Raw genomic sequence first — 20,440 nt, forward strand, 5'->3', positions numbered from 1 at the left:
ATGATGAAATGGATGAATGGATGGGTGGATGGATAGATGGATGAATGGATGGGTGGATGGATAGATGGCTGCATCAATTGCTGGTTAGAGGAATAGATGGATGGGTAGATAGTTAGATGGATGGATGGTTAGATGCAAAGGGTGGAAGAATGGAAGAGTGGATACACTGGATAATTTGGACGGATAGATGGATGGATGAAGGCTGGGTGAATCGATAGCTGGTAGGATGACTGGATGGTTAAATGGATGGAGAGATGGTTAGTTGAATCGGACACTACTGCTTTTAAGTTCTTGCATGGTTTTGGCCTGTTTGGCTCCCTGTGTATTTCCTTTCTTACGCTGGTTTCCTCTTGCAGTTTCCTTAAGAGAGGCTGGGTTAAAAATAATAATCTTTCATCCTACTAGGAATTTATTCCATTCATTTGTTCCATAAACATTTATCCAATGCCTATACTATGTGTCAGACTTTGGTAAAAATTCAATGAACAACAAAAAAAGGGTGATTAATTACCACTAGGGAATCAACAGACTATATGAGGCAAATATTAAGTTCATTACAATACAAATAACTGTCATTATTTATGAAAATTATAACTATCAGTGAGTGGAGTGTTCCAGGCAAAAGGAATGGCAGAATTAACGGTTTTGAAATGTGCCTAGTGAATGTCTGGGAATGGTGAGGAAATAGAATGACTGGAATGAACTTAGCCAAGGGAATTAGTAAAATGGAGAGCTAGAGGGGCCAGATAATATCTAGGCTGCAGCTCATTGAGAGGACACCTGTGTTTACTATGAGTGAGGTGGGAGGTAGGAAGGGGTTTTATTATAGGAGAGATGTGAATTGAGTTACATTTGAACAGGATTAATCTGTCTACTATAGGCAAAGTAGCTTTTGTGGCTAGAGCAGAAGCACAGAGAGGAAGAGAGAGAGAGGAGACAGGGAGAGAGGGAAAGGTGGAGAGAGAGAGACACAGAGATACAGAGAGACAGAGAGAGATAAGCTATTAAATACCTTGCTTTTTCCCCAAGATCCCCTCCAGGTGCAGCTGCTCTAGATTCACTGAAAAAAAAATAGTGAAACTTTCAGACATCAGGGGCCAGACCCTGCCCTGACCCCCACCCAAACTCCAACTTCTGGGAAGGGACTTGCTTGATGTAACGTTCAAGGTCTTGTACAGACCCAGGAGTGAACTGAGTGTCTTCTATCCCATCCCTTTTGCTACTAAAGATCACTCTGAGACCAGCCCTCTCCCCTATGTGTTCTCATATTCTCTGTAAGTGCTAAAAGGCATGGCTTTTACAAATGGCAGTGTGAGTATGGTGCAGAATGAACATAGTTTTACACAAACTTTACATTGCATTGGAGAGCTATGATAACGAAGATGTAAATATATCAAGTCAGGTAGGGATAAGGGCTATAAAGAAAAAGAATCAAGCAAGGTAAAGAAAAGAGGAATGATCAGGTAGGGGCAGCTGCTATTTCTTCAATGGGAAGAGAAGTTAAAATCTGTATAAGGAGCTGAGGTTTGAGCTGAGAGCTGAATTCCTAGAGGCAGTAGGAGGACATCTAGATTATCAAGGGTGAAAAGTACTACAGACAGAAGAAACAGAGAGTGAAAAGTCCTGAAAATGAATGTGTACTCTGTGTTTGTTGTCATTTTAGTGGTATGGGGGCGGGGGTGAGAGGTAGAAGTTGAAGCCAAAGAGGTGGCAGGACACCCAAGTGGGCCTTGGGGACCACATTTTAAAATCTGTGTGTCTGGAATCCTGGGTTGAGGGCGGACATGGGGAGTTACAACTTAGAGATGCCATGGACATCTTCTCGAACCTCTTACGTGAATCTAATTCCTTCTGTTTGGTCTCCCAGAGGGCATGGGCCTCTCTCACCTCGTCACTGGCTTTCTGTTTCACTGGGCCAGAGAAGAGAAAGCCAGACATTGGGTAAGCAAAGCACTCAACTCTGCTCCCCCTCAAATTGTTGCATTTCAAATGACTTGACAGACATCCCCAGATTATACAGATGAAGAAACAGAAGCTTCAAAGACCAGGCCCTTCTCTCTGAGCTAAGCCAGCCATCCAAGGTCCCTGAGCTCACATTTTTGAAACTCCTTAATCCAGTTAACAAGGTCCTCAATCCTTGGATCAAGGCTTTCTACTGCAGAGGGAATGGAAAATTGAGCTGGAGACAGCCAGCCATTTGAAGTAGGTGGAGATGGGGTGAGTGTTTACACAGTGTCCATCCTGCTTTCATTCAGTATGCATTTATTGAGTATCTCCTGCATCACAAAAGATGTGCAGGACCCTCGTGGGCTTCTGTGATGAGTGGTAGAAAAGGACAGTGAACAGAAAAATAGATCATGATATTTGACATCCCGTTGATAACTGTGTTGTAAAGTAACAATAATAACACAAGGCATACAGAGATAAAGACTGAAGGGGTGGCAGGTGCTTCTTTAAGTACAGGAACAACTTTCTGGGCCCCAACTAACGAAGATGAGCAGACTCTACAATTCTCAAGGAAGGGAGGGTGTGGGGACATTTCCAGGCAGAGGGAACAGCAAATGAAAATGCCTTAAGCTGGGGAGGCAGGAAGTACATGTTCCAGGGTACAGGGAGGATACCAGGTGAGCAAGTGGAGAGTACCAGGATGTGAGGTGGAGTGAAGGGAGAAGGGAGATCCTACAAGGCCTTGTGAACCGAGGTAAGGGCTTCTAGATTTTACTCTCTGTTGTGGGAAGCCAATGGAGAGATCTCCCTGCAGCCTCATCCTATTAAGATCCCTGACAAGGGTTGGGGAAGAACATGACAAATCTGTGACTAAGGGATTGGCCCCATTAGATAAAAGGAAAAAATGCTGCCCCCTTGCATGCCAGGTGGCAGATTGCAAACCCCATCCCCCCGAAAGGGAGCACACTGCCTCTTGGAGAACTCTTGCCACGGTCCTCTTTAACTTAATCTCTTCACAAGTTTCCCAGTTTCAATGATCTGAACTGAGAAGCATCTCTCCTCTTGCCCCTCTGGCTACAGGATCATCAGTGCAAAGCTGGGCGTCTAAGCTTGAGGAAAAACATCCCAACCATCCCTGAGCCCTCTACCAATTCCCCAAGAACACCTGGGCCTCAAGTACCCAGTTTTTCTGTAAGCCAGGGTTCTACCTGTGGGACACAGACCTTACAATTCTACTTCTGAGATGCGATTTAAACAAAACAGAACAAAGCATGGAAATATAAGGAAAACACATCCCATCCATCTATTTAAAAAATACCCAAGGCCTTAAAATGTTCATCTCAACTCATTTTCTAGGTTGGATCCTCAACTCCTCACAAGGTAGGAACTAGGCGTCTTCATCTCTGCATCTGCCCAGGGCCAAGCCCACAGAGCCCATCAAGAGTCCACAGAGTTATAAGCGCAAGCAAGGGATTTCTGAAGTCACTAACTGCTTTGGGCACTAATGACCTTTAGGCCACAGAGCACTCTCTGAGGTGCTAATAATAACTTCGAATACCACCATCCCTGGGGCATTTTGTTTTCATGAGGTTAGGTGGTTTCTGAGGTTCCTGTCCTGTGGCCTCTCTACCTAATTTCTGCCCAGGGAGCAGGCCTGATGTGCCATTCTAGGAAGAGGTGCCAAAATTTCCACTTATCTGGTTTTGGCTGACTTACCACAGCGTTTTTTGTTTTTTTTTTTTAACTTTTTTTTTTAACATCTTTATTGGGGTATAATTGCTTTACAATGGTGTGTTAGTTTCTGCTTTATAACAAAGTGAATCAGTTATACATATACATATGTTCCCATATCTCTTCCCTCTTGCATCTCCCTCCCTCCCACCCTCCCTATCCCACCCCTCTAGGTGGTCACAAAGCACCGAGCTGATCTTCCTGTGCTATGCAGCTGCTTCCCACTAGCTATCTACTTTACATTTGGTAGTGTATGTATGTCCATGCCTGTCTCGCTTTGTCACAGTTCACCCTTCCCCCTCCCCATATCCTCAAGTCCGTTCTCTAGTAGGTCTGTGTCTTTATTCCTGTCTTACCCCTAGGTTCTTCATGACTTTTTTTTTCTTAAATTCCATATATATGTGTTAGCATACGGTATTTGTCTTTCTCTTTCTGACTTACTTCACTCTGTATGACAGACTCTAGGTCTATCCACCTCATTACAAATAGCTCAATTTCGTTTCTTTTTATGGCTGAGTAATATTCCATTGCATATATGTGCCACATCTTCTTTATCCATTCATCCGATGATGGACACTTAGGTTGTTTCCATCTCCAGGCTATTGTAAATAGAGCTGCAATGAACATTTTGGTGCATGACTCTTTTTGAATTTTGGTTTTCTCAGGGTATATGCCCAGTAGTGGAATTGTACCACAGCATTTTAAACTAAGAATGGACTTGGCAGAATTCCTTTGCCCTAGTTCTGCTGTGGGCTCTGGGCTCATGTCATCTCTGTCACACAGCACAACAACAAAAGGAAGGTGCAAAGCCATCTACATGGTTTTCTGCCACTTGTGTATTAAAAAATGTGGGTAAGTATATATATTTATATATATTTTTACATATTTATATATATTTATACTTCTCCATACTTGTATATATAAAAAGATCTCTGGGAGGATACATAAATTATCTAATAACAGTTGTTACTTGACTGCCTTTGGGGAAAGCAAATGGGAGACAAGAGTTTAGGGAAATCATTTGCCATCTATCCTATCTAACTTCTTGAATTCTGAATTGGTTCAAATAATTAAATTTTAAAATAAAAGTAGAATGGAATAATTTCCTGAGGTTTGAATTGTGAAACTCTGAATCATGTCCCCAAACCCCAGACCCGGACTCAAGCACGAGGAGATGCGTGACCTTGCTGCAGCTTTTCTACCATCTCTAGAAACTCTTCTATCTTCTTTGAGTTGGATTTCCCTGTGGAGGCAAAAACCAGAATTATAGGATCTTCTGAGTATGAGAGGGAAGTGAGGAAAGGGCCAAATCCATCTGGAAGTAGAAGGAAGGGACCCTAGTGGACTTTTTAAAACAAGCCCAGGCTTTCCAATATTTCAGATCCAAAGACTTCAGAATGAATCTCTAAAAATTAAAGGTATTCTCTTAGAAATCCAGAACTTTATTATAACGGCCAAGAACATTCCTTAACATCATCCCAAACCTAAACCTATACAAATGTTCATGATTGTTCCAAAAATTTCTTTTTACAGTTGGTAGGTGCAACCATTTCTCAGTGTAGGGTTGGCAACAGATGTGACCTTCAGCCCTCCAGCCCATTATACTCCCCACCTTATTTCTAGAGTCAGTCACAAGATATGGCTTAGTGTATTCTCACGTATTTCCCTAGGATCGTGTCATTATTTTATGACATCTGCTCAGGACAGTAGAAAAGATGTAATAAAATATTTTTAATTATAGTGCTTTAAAGGGAGTGTAGAGGAATTGATGAGAACAAGAAAGGCAGTAAGTCAATGACTGTTGAAAGTGCAAAGGGCTTCATTATACATTATTCTCTCTACTTCTCTTTGAAACGTTTTAATAAAGATTATAATGGCATATCTTCTGAAGGATGGAATATAATTATGGGAGATGGTTATAGGATCCTATTTAGCAATGCTCTACCTTTTCTGAATAGCAATTTTCCGAAATTATCTAAAACAAAATGCACTAGCTATTAATTCCATAGGAGAAAAATCATAATCCAAAAATAAAAGGAAAAATATATTTGTGATAGTAGACATTCTTTTATTTTTTAAATTAATTTATTTTTATTTGGCTGCATTGGGTCTTCGTTGCTGCATGCAGCCTTTCTCTAGTTGTGGCGAGCGGGGGCTACTCTTTGTTGTGGTGCGCGGGCTTCTCATTGCAGTGGCTTTTCTTGTTGTGGAGCACAGGCTCTAGGCACGCAGGCTTCCGTTGTTGCAGTACATGGGCTCAGTAGTTGTGGCAAGTGGGCTCTAGGGAGCACGGGCTTCAGTAGTTGTGGTGCACGAGCTCAGTAGTTGTGGCTTGTGGGCTCTACAGCACAGGCTCAGTAGTTGTGGCACACAGGCTGTTGCTCCATGGTATGTGGGATCTTCCTGGACCAGGGCTTGAACCCATGTCCCCTGCATTGGCAGGCAGATTCTTTTTATATCAAATTTTTAAAAATTAATTAATTAATTTTATTTTTTGGCTGTGTTGGGTCTTTGTTGCTGCACGTGGGCTTTCTCTAGTTGTGGCGAGTGGGGCTACTCTTCGTTGCGGTGCATGGGCTTCTCACTGCAGTGCCTTCTCTTATCGCGGAGCACAGGCCCTAGGTGCGCAGGCTTCAGTAGTTGTGGCACACGGGCTCAGTAGTTGTCTCACGGGTTCTAGAGCACATGCTCAGTAGTTGTAGCACATGGGCTTAGTTGCTCCACGGCACGTGAGATCTTCCTGGGCCAGGGCTCGAACCCGTGTCCCCTGCATTGGCAGGTGGATTCTTAACCACTGCACCACGAGGGAAGTCCCAATAGACATTCTTGATTAAGAAATTCTTAAAAGACTCTACGCAACATGTGGACACTGGTTTGAAATAATCTCACTTGTGAAAGCGATTGTGAGGACAAGGGAGGAAATCTGTATAGGGGCTGCTTGAAAGATGAGGATATTGGGGGATTGTTATGTTTTTCAGTTGTGGTAGTAGTATGATTCTTCTTGAGGAAAATGTTCTTTTATTTAAAAAAACATACTAAAATATTTCAGAGGAAATCAAAAGGATTCTATAATTATTTACTTTTAAATACTTAAAAAATAGTTGTATAAAAATATGGTAAACTTAACAAGAACGAAATCTAGGTGACAGAATCAGAAAATGGTGATGGTGCTAACATGGTCTATCAATCTCTCTTAATCTATGCTTAGAAACAAAACAACTAGATAGCGAAAATAAGTATTACCATCAACATTTATAATGCAGCATGATGATACACTATTCACATAGACCTTAAAATGCACATAGGTGGACACAAATCACCACTAGCCACAGGACCTGTTGGCATCTGTGTAACAGTAAAACAAGGAAATAATGGCACAGAATCTGATGGACCTAAGACATGAGAAGAACAAGATAGCCAGCAGATATTCAGTGGAAAACACAGTAAGTCAAGATGGAATTTAAGAAACAAAAATGTCATGAAGAACCTAGGGCTAAGACAGGAATAAAGACACAGACCTACTAGAGAATGGACTTGAGGATATGGGGAGGGGGAAGGGTAAGCTGTGACAAAGCGAGAGAGAGGCATGGACTTGTATACACTACCAAACGTAAGGTAGATAGCTAGTGGGAAGCAGCCGTATAGCACAGGGAGATCAGCTCGGTGGTTTGTGACCACCTAGAGGGGTGGGATAGGGAGGATGGGAGGGAGACACAAGAGGGAGGAGATATGGGAACATCTGTATATATATAACTGATTCATTTTGTTGTAAAGCAGAAACTAACACACCATTGTAAAGCAATTATGCCCCAATAAAGATGTTAAAAAAAAAAAAAAGATGAGAAAGGCAGCTGAAAGCGGTGGTAGTATTGCCTTCTCCAATAACGGGTGAGTGTAAGGGACCAAGGTAAAGACTGCTGGAGCAGTTTAAACACTAAGCCTGTGGGAGGTGGCCAAGACGGTGGAGAGGAAGACCCTGAGCTCACCTCCTCCCACAGGCACACCAAAACTACAACTATTTACAGAGCAACTATCAATGACAAAATCCTGAAGACTAGCAGAAATTATCTTCTAAACGAAAAGATATAAAGAGGGAACCACAAGGAAGGATTCCATAAACCTACCTAAGGAGGTAAAAGAACTATACCAGAAAACTGTAAGACACTGATGAAAGAAATCAAAGATGACACAAACAGATGGGGAGATAGATATACCATGTTATTGGATTGGAAAAATCAATATTGTGAAAACGACTATACTACCCAAAGCAATCTACAGATTCAGTACAATCCCTATCAAACTACCAGTGACATTTGTCACAGAACTAGAACAAAAAATCTTAAAATTTGTATGGAGACAAAAGACCTCAAAGAGTCAAAACGATCTTGAGGGGACAAAAAAACCCCACAAAAAACGGAGCTGGAGGAATCAGATTCCCTGACCTCAGACTCTACCACAAAGCTACAGTAATCAAGACAATATGGTACTGGCACAAAAACAGAAATATAGATCAATGGAACAGGATAGAAAGCCCAGAGATAAACCCATGCACCTACGGTCAACTAATCTATGACAAAGGAGGCAAGGATATACAGTGGAGAAAAGACAGTCTCTTCAATAAGTGGTGCTGGGAAAACTAGACAGCTACATTTAAAAGAATGAAATTAAAACACTCCCTAACAAAATACACAAAAATAAACTCAAAATGGATTAAAGACTTAAATGTAAGACCAGACACTATAAAACTCTAAGAGGAAAACATAGAAAGAACACTCTTTTTTTTTTTTTTTGCGGTACACGGGCCTCTGACTGTTGTGGCCTCTCCCGTTGTGGAGCACAGGCTCAGGATGCGCAGGCTCAGCGGCCACGGCTCACAGGCCCAGCCGTTCTGCGGCATGTGGGATCTTCCTGGACCGGGGCACGAACCCGTGTCCCCTGCATCAGCAGGCGGACTCTCAACCACTGCGCCACCAGGGAAGCCCGAAAGAACACTCTATGACATAAATCACAGCAAGATTTTTTTTGATCCACCTCCCAGAGTAATGGAAATAAGACCAAAAATAAACAAATGGGACCTAATGAAACTTAAAAGCTTTTGCACAGGAAAAGAAGCCATATACAAGACGAAAAGACAACCCTCAGAATGGGAGAAAATGTTTGCAAATGAAGCAACTGACAAAGGATTAATCTCCAAAATTTACAAGCAGCTCATGCAGTTCAATATCAAAAAAAACAACAACCCAATCTAAAACTGGGCAGAAGACCTAAATAGACATTTCTCCAAAGAAGACATACAGATTGCCAACAAACACATGAAAGGATGCTCAACATCACTAATCAATAGAGAAATGCAAATCAAAACTATAATGAGGTATCACCTCATACTGGTCAGAACGGCCAGCATCAAAATATCTACAAATGATAAATGCTGCAGAGTATGTGGAGAAAAGGGAACCCTCTTGCACTGTTGGTGGGAATGTAAATTGATATAGCCACTATGGAGAAAAGTATGGAGGTTCCTGAAAAAACTAAAAATAGAACTACCTTACGATCCAGCAATCCCACTACTGGGCATATACCCTGAGAAAACCATAATTCAAAAAGAGTCATGTACCACAAAGTTCATTGCAGCTCTATTTACAACATCCAGGACATGGAAGCAACCTAAGTGTCCATCGACAGATGAATGGATAAAGAAGATGTGGCACATATATACAATGGAATATTACTCAGCCATAAAAAGAAATGAAATAGAGTTATTTGTAGTGAGGTGGATGGACCTAGAGTCTGTCATACAGAGTGAAGTAAGTCAGAAAGAGAAAAAAAAGTACTGTATGCTAACACATATATATGGACTCTAACAAAAAAAATGGTTATGAAGAACCTATGGGCAGGACAGGAATAAAGATGCAGACGTAGAGAATGGACTTGAGGACATGGGGAGGGGGAAGGGTAAGCTGGGACGAAGTGAGAGAGTAGCATGGACTTATATATACTACCAAAAGTAAAAGAGATTAGCTAGTGGGAAGCAGCCGCATAGCACAGGGAGATCAGCTGGTGCTTTGTGACCACCTAGAGGGGTGGGATAGGGAGGGTGGGAGGGAGGGAGATGCAAGAGGGAAGAGATATGGGAACATATGTATATGTATAACTGATTCACTTTGTTATAAAGCAGAAACTAACATACCATTGTTAAGCAATTATACTCCAATAAAGATACTCCAATAAAGATGTTTAAAAAAAATAAAAGAACACCTGAACAAATTGTTGTATATTGTACAATGGCTTACTACTCGGGAATAAAAAGGAACGAGCTATTGATATGACCATGAATGAATTTCAAAATGATTATGCTGGTGAAAGAAGCCAGACCAAAGAATGCGTATTTCATCGTTCCACTTATTTAAAAAATGTCAAAATTTCAAACTGATCTACAGTGACAGAAAGCTGATCACTGGCTGTGGATGGTGGATAGAGAGGAGGGTGAACTACAAAAATGAACAATGTGGGCTTTCCTGGTGGCGCAGTGGTTGGGAGTCTGCCTGCCAATTAGGGGACACGGGTTTGAGCCCTCGTCTGGGAAGATTCCACATGCTGCGGAGCAACAAAGCCCATGTGCCACATCTACTGAGCCTGCGCTCTGGAGCCCGCAAGCCACAACTACTGAGCCCACGTGCCACAACTACCAAAGCCTGCGTGCCTAGAGCCTGTGCTCTGCAACAAGAGAGGCCACTGCAATGAGAAATCTGTGCACCGCAACAAAGAGTAAGCCCCAGCTCGCCGCAACCAGAGAAAGCCCTTGCCCACGTGCAGCAACGGAGACCCAATGCAGCCAAAAATAAATAAATAAATTTATTTTTTTTTAAAAAAACGAACAATGTGAGTGTATTCCTTGTTTTGCTCATGGTTTTCAGGTGTATACATACATCAGAATTTATCAAATAATAGGCTTTTTTTTTTTTTTTGTGGTACGCGGGCCTCTCACTGCTGTGCCCTCTCCCGTTGCGGAGCACAGGCTCAGGACGCACAGGCTCAGCAGCCATGGCTCACGGGCCCAGCCGCTCCGCAGCATGTGGGATCTTCCCGGACTGGGGCATGAACCCGTGACCCCTGCATCGGCAGGCAGACTCTCAACCACTGAGCCACCAGGGAAGCCCCAAATCATAGGCTTTAAATGCAGCTTATAGTATGTCAACTATACTCCAATACAGTTATTTTAAATAATCTAGGTTGTTATTATTTTGGTTTCTATTAGTTTATTCTCTTCACTTTTCATAATAAAAAGCTTAATATGCCATTATTTTAAAATTCATTTTTCATAGTATTAGTATTTTATCCAGAGAAAGCTTCCTTCTTTAACTACATCCCTCACGCCTAAGTTTGTCTCTGCCAGGTATGAGGTCCAGACTATTTTTCCTTGCCCACCTCCCAAACTTGTCACTAGAGGGAGGTCCTCCGTGGCCACTCACTCTCCTTACCCTTAACCTGCTCAGTCCAGTCCATTGCTTATGGAGCCCCCAGTTTGGACATTCCTGAAGTTCCCGCCACGATCCAGCGTTTTTTCTGAAGGTCCTCTCGCGTGTCTTTCCGTCCCCTCTGCTGGTGATTGGACCAAAACCACGCAAGGGGTGGGTGCTCTGAAGCCCAAGCCTGCGCATTGTACTTCCAGTCCTTTGTTAATACCAGAAGCCCAGGAGCAAGAAGAACTAGTAGTTGGTCTTGGCAAGCGGCAGGTTATCTGGTGTGAGGAAGATGGAGAGTAAGAGTGCCAGGCGTATGTCCTCACCTGCTGTTCTGCATCACCAGCTGTGCCTTTGTTGGGGGCTCCTGGGGAACAGATGGGGCCATTGTGGTGGGGATGCTGAGGAGCCCCCTGGGGCAGAGGGGAGGGGCTGGGGGCTCACCAAGAGGGGCAGGCAGGGCCTCCCTGCTGAGGATTTCTTTGTGCAGTTCCTCCGCCTGCTGGTACTTGTTCTGTTTCAGGTAGGCTGAGGCCTGTGGGGAGGGCATAGCCTGGGTGATCTTGGCTCAAATCTGGGAGCTTCCCAGGCCCCAGCACTGCACCCAGGCACATCCTTCCAGCCCCCGCAGGAAGAAGCCCAGGTTTACACCACACTCCAGTCCTCGGCCGACAGCAGGGTGGGCTTGGAGCCCAACCCCACCACTTCCCATAGAGTAGGTGACTTCCTGACTCAGAGCAGGAACCTGTTCCCCACTCTACCTTGAGCCAGTGACACACCTCTCTGTGCCTCAGTTTCCTCATCTGCAAAATGGGGCAATGGGAGCACCTACCTCATAGGGCCCTTGAAGAAACGGACAGTACAGGCAAAGTCCTAAGAAGGGGGCTTAGCTCAATAAATGCTCTCATCTGAAAAAAAAAAAAAGAGTGCCAGGCGTAGATGCTTGTGGTTTGGGACAACTTAAGCACAAGATTCTCTTTTAAAATCGTCTCAGGCCATGGGCAATGGTGTCTTTTACGTCTGGTCACCACCCCCCCCCCCAAGCAGGCACTGTCTTCCAAACAGAATACCCCTTTCATCCAGAAGTGCCAGCCGACTGCCAGTGGGACCTTAGCAGGCCGTCGATAATTCAGGCCAGTAATCTCCTCAGAAGGCAAATCTCTGATGCAGAGCCGAGGGTAGGCTGTCCAAGAGTAAAGGTGCAGCCCCTGCCAGATGCTGGAATATGACTTGGTGCAGGGCTAAGGAAAGTGGGGCAAGGGTTTACCAAAGGCAAAAGGAATTCTCTCTGGGGGGCATCCAGCACGTCATGTGGTCTACAGTCATGTGGAATCCTTACCCACATCGTGTCCAGACCCTCAGAAACTGCCCTCCTGAGTGCAAAAGTTCCAGCCACAGGACCCTCTAGCAGTCTTCCTCTTCTCCCTCCCAACATGGTGCAGAGATAAAGGGTCAAAGCTGAGGCTAGTCCCTCTTCAGCTTGCTTCACATAGTTTCAGTTTTCAGAGATACATACATAAGTCATTATGGTTGGGTCACTTCTGCAAAAGCCAGGTGGGGAGGCATAGAGCCACTCCTATTGTGTCTTCACCCAGGGGGTGTTTGTTCAGTATATAAGGCCAGTTCTAAGAGACAGACCTACTCGGGTTGTCTTCATCCATAATAGATGTGTAATACCAAATAAGTGAAAATGTATTAGATATAATGATACTCAAAGAGAAGTATCAGGGTAATATTAGTCTAAAAATAAGTAATGTTTCTTCCATTTTCTGGAAGGCATTATGTAAAATTAGTGTTATTTTCTGAATGTTGGGGAAATTCTTCAGTGAAACCATCTGAACCTGGAGATTTATTTTTTGTGAGCTTTTTTCTATTAAAAATTTTTTTCCTTCTAGTTTGATGGAAATGCAATTAATATACAGCACTGTATAAGTTTAAGATGTACAGTATAATGATTTGACTTACATACTTCATGAAATGATTACCCCAATAAGTTTAGTGAACATCCATTATCTCATACAGATACAAAATAAAAGAAAAAGAAAAAAAATTGTATTTGTGAAGAGAACTCAAGATTTGCTCTCTTAACAACTTTCACATATAACATACAGCAATGATAATTATATTTATCATGCTGTACACTACCTCCCTAGTACTTATTTACCTTATAACTGAAAAATATGGAATGCTTCATGAATCTGTATGTTATCCTTGTGCAGGGGCCATGCTAATCTTCTCTGTATCACTGAAATGAGCACTGTTGATCTTCCTTTTATTAGGTTTTCAGAGCTGTTTATATATTCTAGTTACAAGTCATTTGTTGGGTATGTGTTTTGCAAATTATTTTTTCCCAGGCTCTCACTTACCTCTTCATTTTCTTAACAGTGTCTTTGAAAGAGCAAAATGTTTTAATTTTGAAGTTCAATTTATTTATTTTTTTCTTTTGTAGTTTGTTTTTTTGTGCTGTAATCAAGAAATTTTTGTGAAATCCAAGGTCACTAAGATTTTCTCCTTTTTTTTAGAAGTTTTATAATCTTAGCTCTTTTAAAATTTTTTAATTGAAGCATAGTTGCTGTACAACATTATATGTTACAGGTGTATAATATACTGACTTTGGGGGTATGATACCAAAAGTGCAAGCAAGAAAATAAAAAATATACAAGTGGATCTACATCAAAATAAAAAGCTTCTGCTCAACATAAGAAACAATTGACAGAATAAAGAGGCAAGCTGTGGAATGGGAGAAAATATTTGCAAACCAAAAAAATAAGGGTTTTATATCCAAAATCTATAAGGAACTCATACAACTCAATAGCAAAAATCAAATAATGTAATTTAAAAATGGGCAGAGGACCTGAATAGACATTTTTTTCCCAAAGAGGACATACAAATGGCCAACAGGTACGTGAACAGATGTTCAACATCACTAATTATTAAGGAAATGCAAATCAAAGCTACAATGAGATGTCACCTTCCACCTGTTAGAATGGCTATCATCAAGATGACAAGAGATAACAAGTGTTGGCAAGGATGTGGAGAAAAGGGAGTCCTCGTGCACTGTTGGTGGGAATGTAAATTGGTGCAGCCACTAAAAATACAGTATGGAGCTTCCTCAAAAATTAAAAATAGGACTATCATATGATCGAGCAATCCCACTTCTTTGTATATTTCCAAAGGAAATGAAAACAAGATATTGAAGAGATATCAACACTCCCATTTTATTGCAGCATTATTCACAATAGCCAAGATATGGAAACAACCTTCGTGTCCATCAGTGGATGAACGGGTAAAGAAGATGTGGTATATACATACAACAGAACATTATTCAGCCATGAGAAATGAGTAAATTCTGCCATCTGTGTCAATGTGGATTGACGTTGAGGGCATTATGCTACATGAGAAAGTCAGACATAGAAAAACAAGTACTATATGATCTCACTTATATGTGGAATCTAAAAACATCAAACTCATAGAAACAGAGAGTAGACTGATGGTTACCAGGCACTGGGTGTAGGGGAAATAGGGAGATGTTGGTCAAAGTGTACAAACTTTCAGTTATAAGATGAATAAATTCCAGAGAACTCATGTACAACAGGGTGAGTATAGTTAACAATACTGTATTGTAGGGAGAGATAGGGGAAGATGGTGGAAGAGTAAGATGCGGAGATCACCATCCTCCCCACAGATACACCAGAAATACATGTACACGTGGAACAACTCCTACAGAACAACTACTGAACGCAGGCAGAAGACCTCAGACCTCCCAAAAGGCAAGAAAGTCCCCACGTACCTGGGTAGGACAAAAGAAAAAAGAATAAACAGAGACAAAAGGATAGGGACGGGACCTGCACCAGTGGGAGGGAGCTGTGAAGGAGAAAAGGTTTCCACACACTAGGAAGCCCTTTCACGGGTGGAGACTGCGGGAGGCAGAGGGGGAAAGCTTCCGAGTCGTGGAGGAGAGCACAGCAACAGGGGTGCGGAGGGCAAAGAGGAGAGATTCCCGCACAGAGGATCAGTGACAACCGGCACTCAGCAGCCCGAGAGGCTTGTCTGAGGAGGCTTGTCTGCTCACCTGCCGGGGTGGGCGGGGCGCAGGGATAGGACTGAACACAGCCTGCGGGGGTTTAGTGCACCACGGCTAGCTGGGAGGGAGTCCGGGGAAAAGTCTGGACCTGCCAAAGAGAAAAGAGACTTTTTCTTCCCTCTTTGTTTCCTGGTGCACGAGGAGAGGGGATAAAGAGCACTGCTTAAAGGAGCTCCAGAGATGGGCGTGAGCAGCGGCTAACAGCTCAGACCCCAGAGACGAGCATGAGACGCTAAGGCTGCTGCTGCCACCACCAAGAAGCCTGTGTGTGAGCACAGGTCACTATCCACACCCCCCTCCCGGGGAGGCTGTGCAGCCCGCCACTGCCAGGGTCCTGGGATCCAGGGACAACTTCCCCGGGAGAACGCATGGCGTGCCTCAGCCTGGTGCATCACGCTGGCCTCTGCCGCCGCAGGCTCTCCCCGCACTCCATACCCCTCCCTACCCACGGCCTGAGTGAGCCAGAGTCCTCGAAGCAGCTGCTCCTTTAACCCCGTCCTGTCTGAGCGAAGAACAGACGCCCTCCGGCTACCTAAACGCAGAGGCGGGGCCAAATCCAAAGCTGAGCCCCGGGAGCTGTGAGAAGAAAGAAGAGAAAGGGAAATCCCTCCCAGAAGCCTCAGAAGCAGCGGATTAAATCTCCACAATCAACTTGATGTACCTGCATCTGTGGAATACATGAATAGACAACAAATCATCCCAAATGGAGGAGGTGGACTTTGAGAGCAAGATTTATGATTTTTTCCCCTTTTCTTCTTTTTTTTTTTTTCTTTTTTTTTTGCAGTACGCGGACCTCTCACTGTTGTGGCCTCTCCCGTTGCGGAGCACAGGCTCTGGACGCGCAGGCTCAGCAGCCATGGCTCACGGGCCTAGCCTCTCCGCGGCATGTGGGATCTTCCCAGACCGGGGCACAAACCCGTGTCCCCTGCATCAGCAGGCAGACTCTCAACAACTGCGCCACCAGGGAAGCCCCCCTTTTCCTCTTTTTGTGAGTGTGTATGTGTATGCTTCTGTGGGAGATTTTGTCTGTATAGCTTTGCTTCCACCATTAGTCCTAGGGTTCTATCGGTGCGTTATTTTTTTTCCTCTAAAAAAATTTTTTTTCTTAAAAATTATTTTTTTATTTTAATAACTTTATTTTATTTTATCTTATTTTGTTTTATCTTCTTTCTTTCCTTCCTTCCTTCCTTCCCTCCTCCCTCCCTCCCGCCTGTCTTTCTTTCTTTCTTTCTTTCTTTCTTTCTTTCTTTCTTTCGTTCGTTCTACTTTTTCTCCCTTTTATTCTGAGCCGTGTGTATGAAAGGCTCTAGGTGCTGCAGCCAGGAGTCAGTGCTGTGCCTCTGAGGTGGGAGAGCCAACTTCAGGACACTGGTCCACAAGAGACCTCCCAGCTCCACATAATATCAAACGGCAAAAATCTCCCAGAGATCTCCATCTCAACACCAGCAACCAGCTTCACTCAACGACCAGCAAGCTACAGTGCTGGACACCCTATACCAAACAACTAGCAAAACAGGAACATGACCCCACCCATTAGCAGAGAGGCTGACAAAAATCATAATAAGTCCACAGACACGCCAAAACACACCACCAGACGTGGACCTGCCCACCAGAAAGACAAGATCCAGTCTCATCCACCAGAACACAGGCACTAGTCTCCTCCACAAGGAAGCCTACAAAATGAGAACTATGAACCTGCAGCCTTTAAAAAGGAGACCCCAAACACAGTAAGATAAGCAAAATGAGAAGACAGAAAAACACACAGCAGATGAAGGAGCAAGATAAAAACCCACCAGACCTAACAAAAGAAGAGGAAATAGGCAGTCTACCTGAAAAATAATTCAGAAAAATGATAGTAAAGATGATTCAAAACCTTGGAAATAGAATAGAGAAAATGCAAGAAACATTTCACAAGGACCTAGAAAAACTAAAGATTAAATAAGCAATGATGAACAACACAAAAAATGAAATTAAAAATACTCTAGATGGGATCAATAGCAGAATAACTGAGGCAGAAGAACGGATAAGTGACCTGGAAGATAAAATAGTGGAAACAGCTACTGCAGAGCAGAATAAAGAAAACAGAATGAAAAGAACTGAGGACAGTCTCAGAGACCTCTGGGACAACATTAAACACACCAACATTCGAATTATAGTGGTTCCAGAAAAAGAAGAGAAAGAGAAAAGGATTGAGAAGATATTTGAAGAGATTATAGTTGAAAACTTCCCTAATATGGGAAAGGAAATAGTTAATCAAGTCCAGGAACCACAGAAAGTCCCATACAGGATAAATCCAAGGAGAAATATGCCAAGACACGTATTAATCAAACTGTCAAAAATTAAATACAAAGAAAACATATTAAAAGCAGCAGGAGAAAAACAACAAATAACACACAAGGGAATCCCCATAAGGTTAACAGCTGATCTCTCAGCAGAAACTCTGCAAGCCAGAAGGGACTGGCAGGACATATTTAAAGTGATGAAGGAGAAAAACCTGCAACCAAGATTACCCAGCAAGGATCTCATTCAGATTTGATGGAGAAATTAAAACCTTTACAGACAAGCAAAAGCTGAGACAGTTCAGCACCACAAAACCAGCTTTAAAACAAATGCTAAAGGAACTTCTCTAGGCAAGAAACACAAGAGAAGGAAAAGACCTACAATAATAAACTCAAAACAATTAAGAAAATGGAAATAGGAACATACATATTGATAACTACCTTAAATGTAAATGGACTAAATGCTCCCACCAAAAGACACAGATTGTCTGAATGGATACAAAAACAAGATCCATATATATGCTGTCTACAAGAGACCCACCTCAGACCTAGAGACACATACGAATAAAAGTAAGGGGACAGAAAAAGTTATTCCATGCAATGGGAAACCAAAAGAAAACTGGAGTAGCAATTATTATATCAGAAACAATAGAGTTTAAAATAAAGACTATTAGAAGACACAAAGAAGGACACTACATAATGATGAAGGGATAGATCCAAGAAGAAGATATAACAATTGTAAATATTTATACACCCAACATAGGAGCACCTCAATACATAAGGCAAATACTAACAGCCATAAAAGGGGAAATTGACAGTAACACACTCATAGTAGGGGACTTTAACACCTCACTGTCACCAATTGACAGAACATCCAAAATGAAAATAAATAAGGAAACACAAGCTTTAAATGATACATTAAACAAGATGGGCTTAATTGATATTTATAGGGCATTCCATTCAAAAACAACAGAATACACACTTTTCTCAAGTGCTCATGGAACATTATCCAGGATAGATCATATCTTGGGTCACAAAACAAGCCTTGGTAAATTTTAAAAAATTGAAATTGTATCAAGTATCTTTTCCAACCACCATGCTATGAGACTAGATATCAATTACTGAAAAAGATCTGTAAAAAATACAAACACATGGAGGCTAAACAATACACTACTTAATAACGAAGTGATTACTGAAGAAATCAAAGAGGAAATCAAAAAAATACCTAGAAAGAAATGACAATGGAGACACGACGACCCAAAACCTATGGGATGCAGCAAAAGCAGTTCTAAGAGGGAAGTTTATAGCAATACAATCCTACCTTAAGGAACAGGATACATCTCGAATAAACAACCTAATCTTGCACCTAAAGCAATTAGAGAAAGAAGAACAAAAAACCCTCAAAGTTAGCAGAAGGAAAGAAATCATAAAGATCAGATCAGAAATAAATGAAAAAGAAATGAAGGAAACGATAGCAAAGGTCAATAAAACTAAAACCTGGTTCTTTGAGAAGATAAAAAAAATTGATAAACCAGAAGCCAGACTCATCAAGAAAAAAAGGAGAACAGTCAAATCAATAGAATTAGAAATGAAAAAGGAGAAGTAACAACTGACACTACAGAAAAACAAATGATCATGGGAGATTACTACAAGCAACTCTATGCCAATAAAATGGACAACCTGGAAGAAATGGACAAATTCTTAGAAATGCATGACCTGCCAAGACTGAATCAGGAAGAAATAGAAAATATGAACAGACCAATCAAAAGTGCCGAAATTGAAACTGTGATTAAAAATCTTCCAACAAAAAAAAGCCCAGGACAAGAAGTCTTCACAGGAGAATTCTATCAAACATTTAGAGAAGAGCTAACACCTATCCTTGTCAAACTCTTCCAAAATATAGCAGTGAGAGGAACACTCCCAAACTCATTCTACGAGGCCACCATCACCTTGATACCAAAACCAGACAAGGATATCACAAAGAAAGAAAACGACAGGCCAATATCACTGATGAACGTAGATGCAAAAATCCTAAACAAAATACTAGCAAATAGAATCGAGCAGGGCATTAAAAGGATCATGCACCATGATCAAGTGGGGTTTATTCCAGGAATGCAAGGATTCTTCAATATATGCAAAACAATCAATGTGATAAACCATATTAACAAATTGAAGGAGAAAAACCATATGATCATCTCAATAGATGCAGAGAAAGCTTCTGACAAAATTCAACACCCATTTATGATAAAAACCCTGCAGAAAGTAGGCATAGAGGGAACTTTCCTCAACATAATAAAGGCCATATATGACAAACCCACAGCCAACATCGTCCTCAATGGTGAAAAACTGAAAGCATTTCCACTAAGGTCAGGAACAAGACAAGGTTGCCCACTCTTACCACTCTTATTCAACATAGTTTTGGAAGTTTTAGCCACAGCAATCAGAGAAGAAAAGGAAATAAAAGGAATCCAAATCGGAAAAGAAGAAGTAAAGCTGTCACTGTTTGCAGATGACATGATATTATACATAGAGAATCCTAAACATGCTACCAGAAAACTACTAGAGCTAATCAATGAATTTGGTAAAGTATCAGGACACAAAATTAATGCACAGAAATCTCTGGCATTCCTATAAACTGATGATGAAAAATCTGAAAGTGAAATCAAGAAAACACTCCCATTTACCATTGCAACAAAAAGAATAAAATATCTAGGAATAAACCTACCTAAGGAAACAAAAGACCTGTATGCAGAAAATTATAAGACACTGATGAAAGAAATTAAAGATGATACAAATAGATGGAGAGATATACCATGTTGTTGGATTGGAAGAATCAACATTGTGAAAATGACTCTAGTACCCAAAGCAATCTACAGATTCGATGCAATCTCTATCAAACTACCACTGGCATTTTTCACAGAACTAGAACAAAAAATTTT

At 41.9% G+C, this 20,440-nt stretch overlaps 1 pseudogene; it reads right to left on the reverse strand.

Annotated features, from left to right (window-relative positions):
• Nucleotides 1–13,312: 13,312 nt before the first annotated feature.
• On the reverse strand, nucleotides 13,313–13,404 carry LOC132419050 (U6 spliceosomal RNA; annotated as a pseudogene).
• Nucleotides 13,405–20,440: the final 7,036 nt, after the last annotated feature.

The sequence above is a fragment of the Delphinus delphis genome, chromosome X (genome assembly GCF_949987515.2).
Source record: "Delphinus delphis chromosome X, mDelDel1.2, whole genome shotgun sequence".
In the NCBI taxonomy this organism is placed as follows: Eukaryota; Metazoa; Chordata; class Mammalia; order Artiodactyla; family Delphinidae; genus Delphinus; species Delphinus delphis.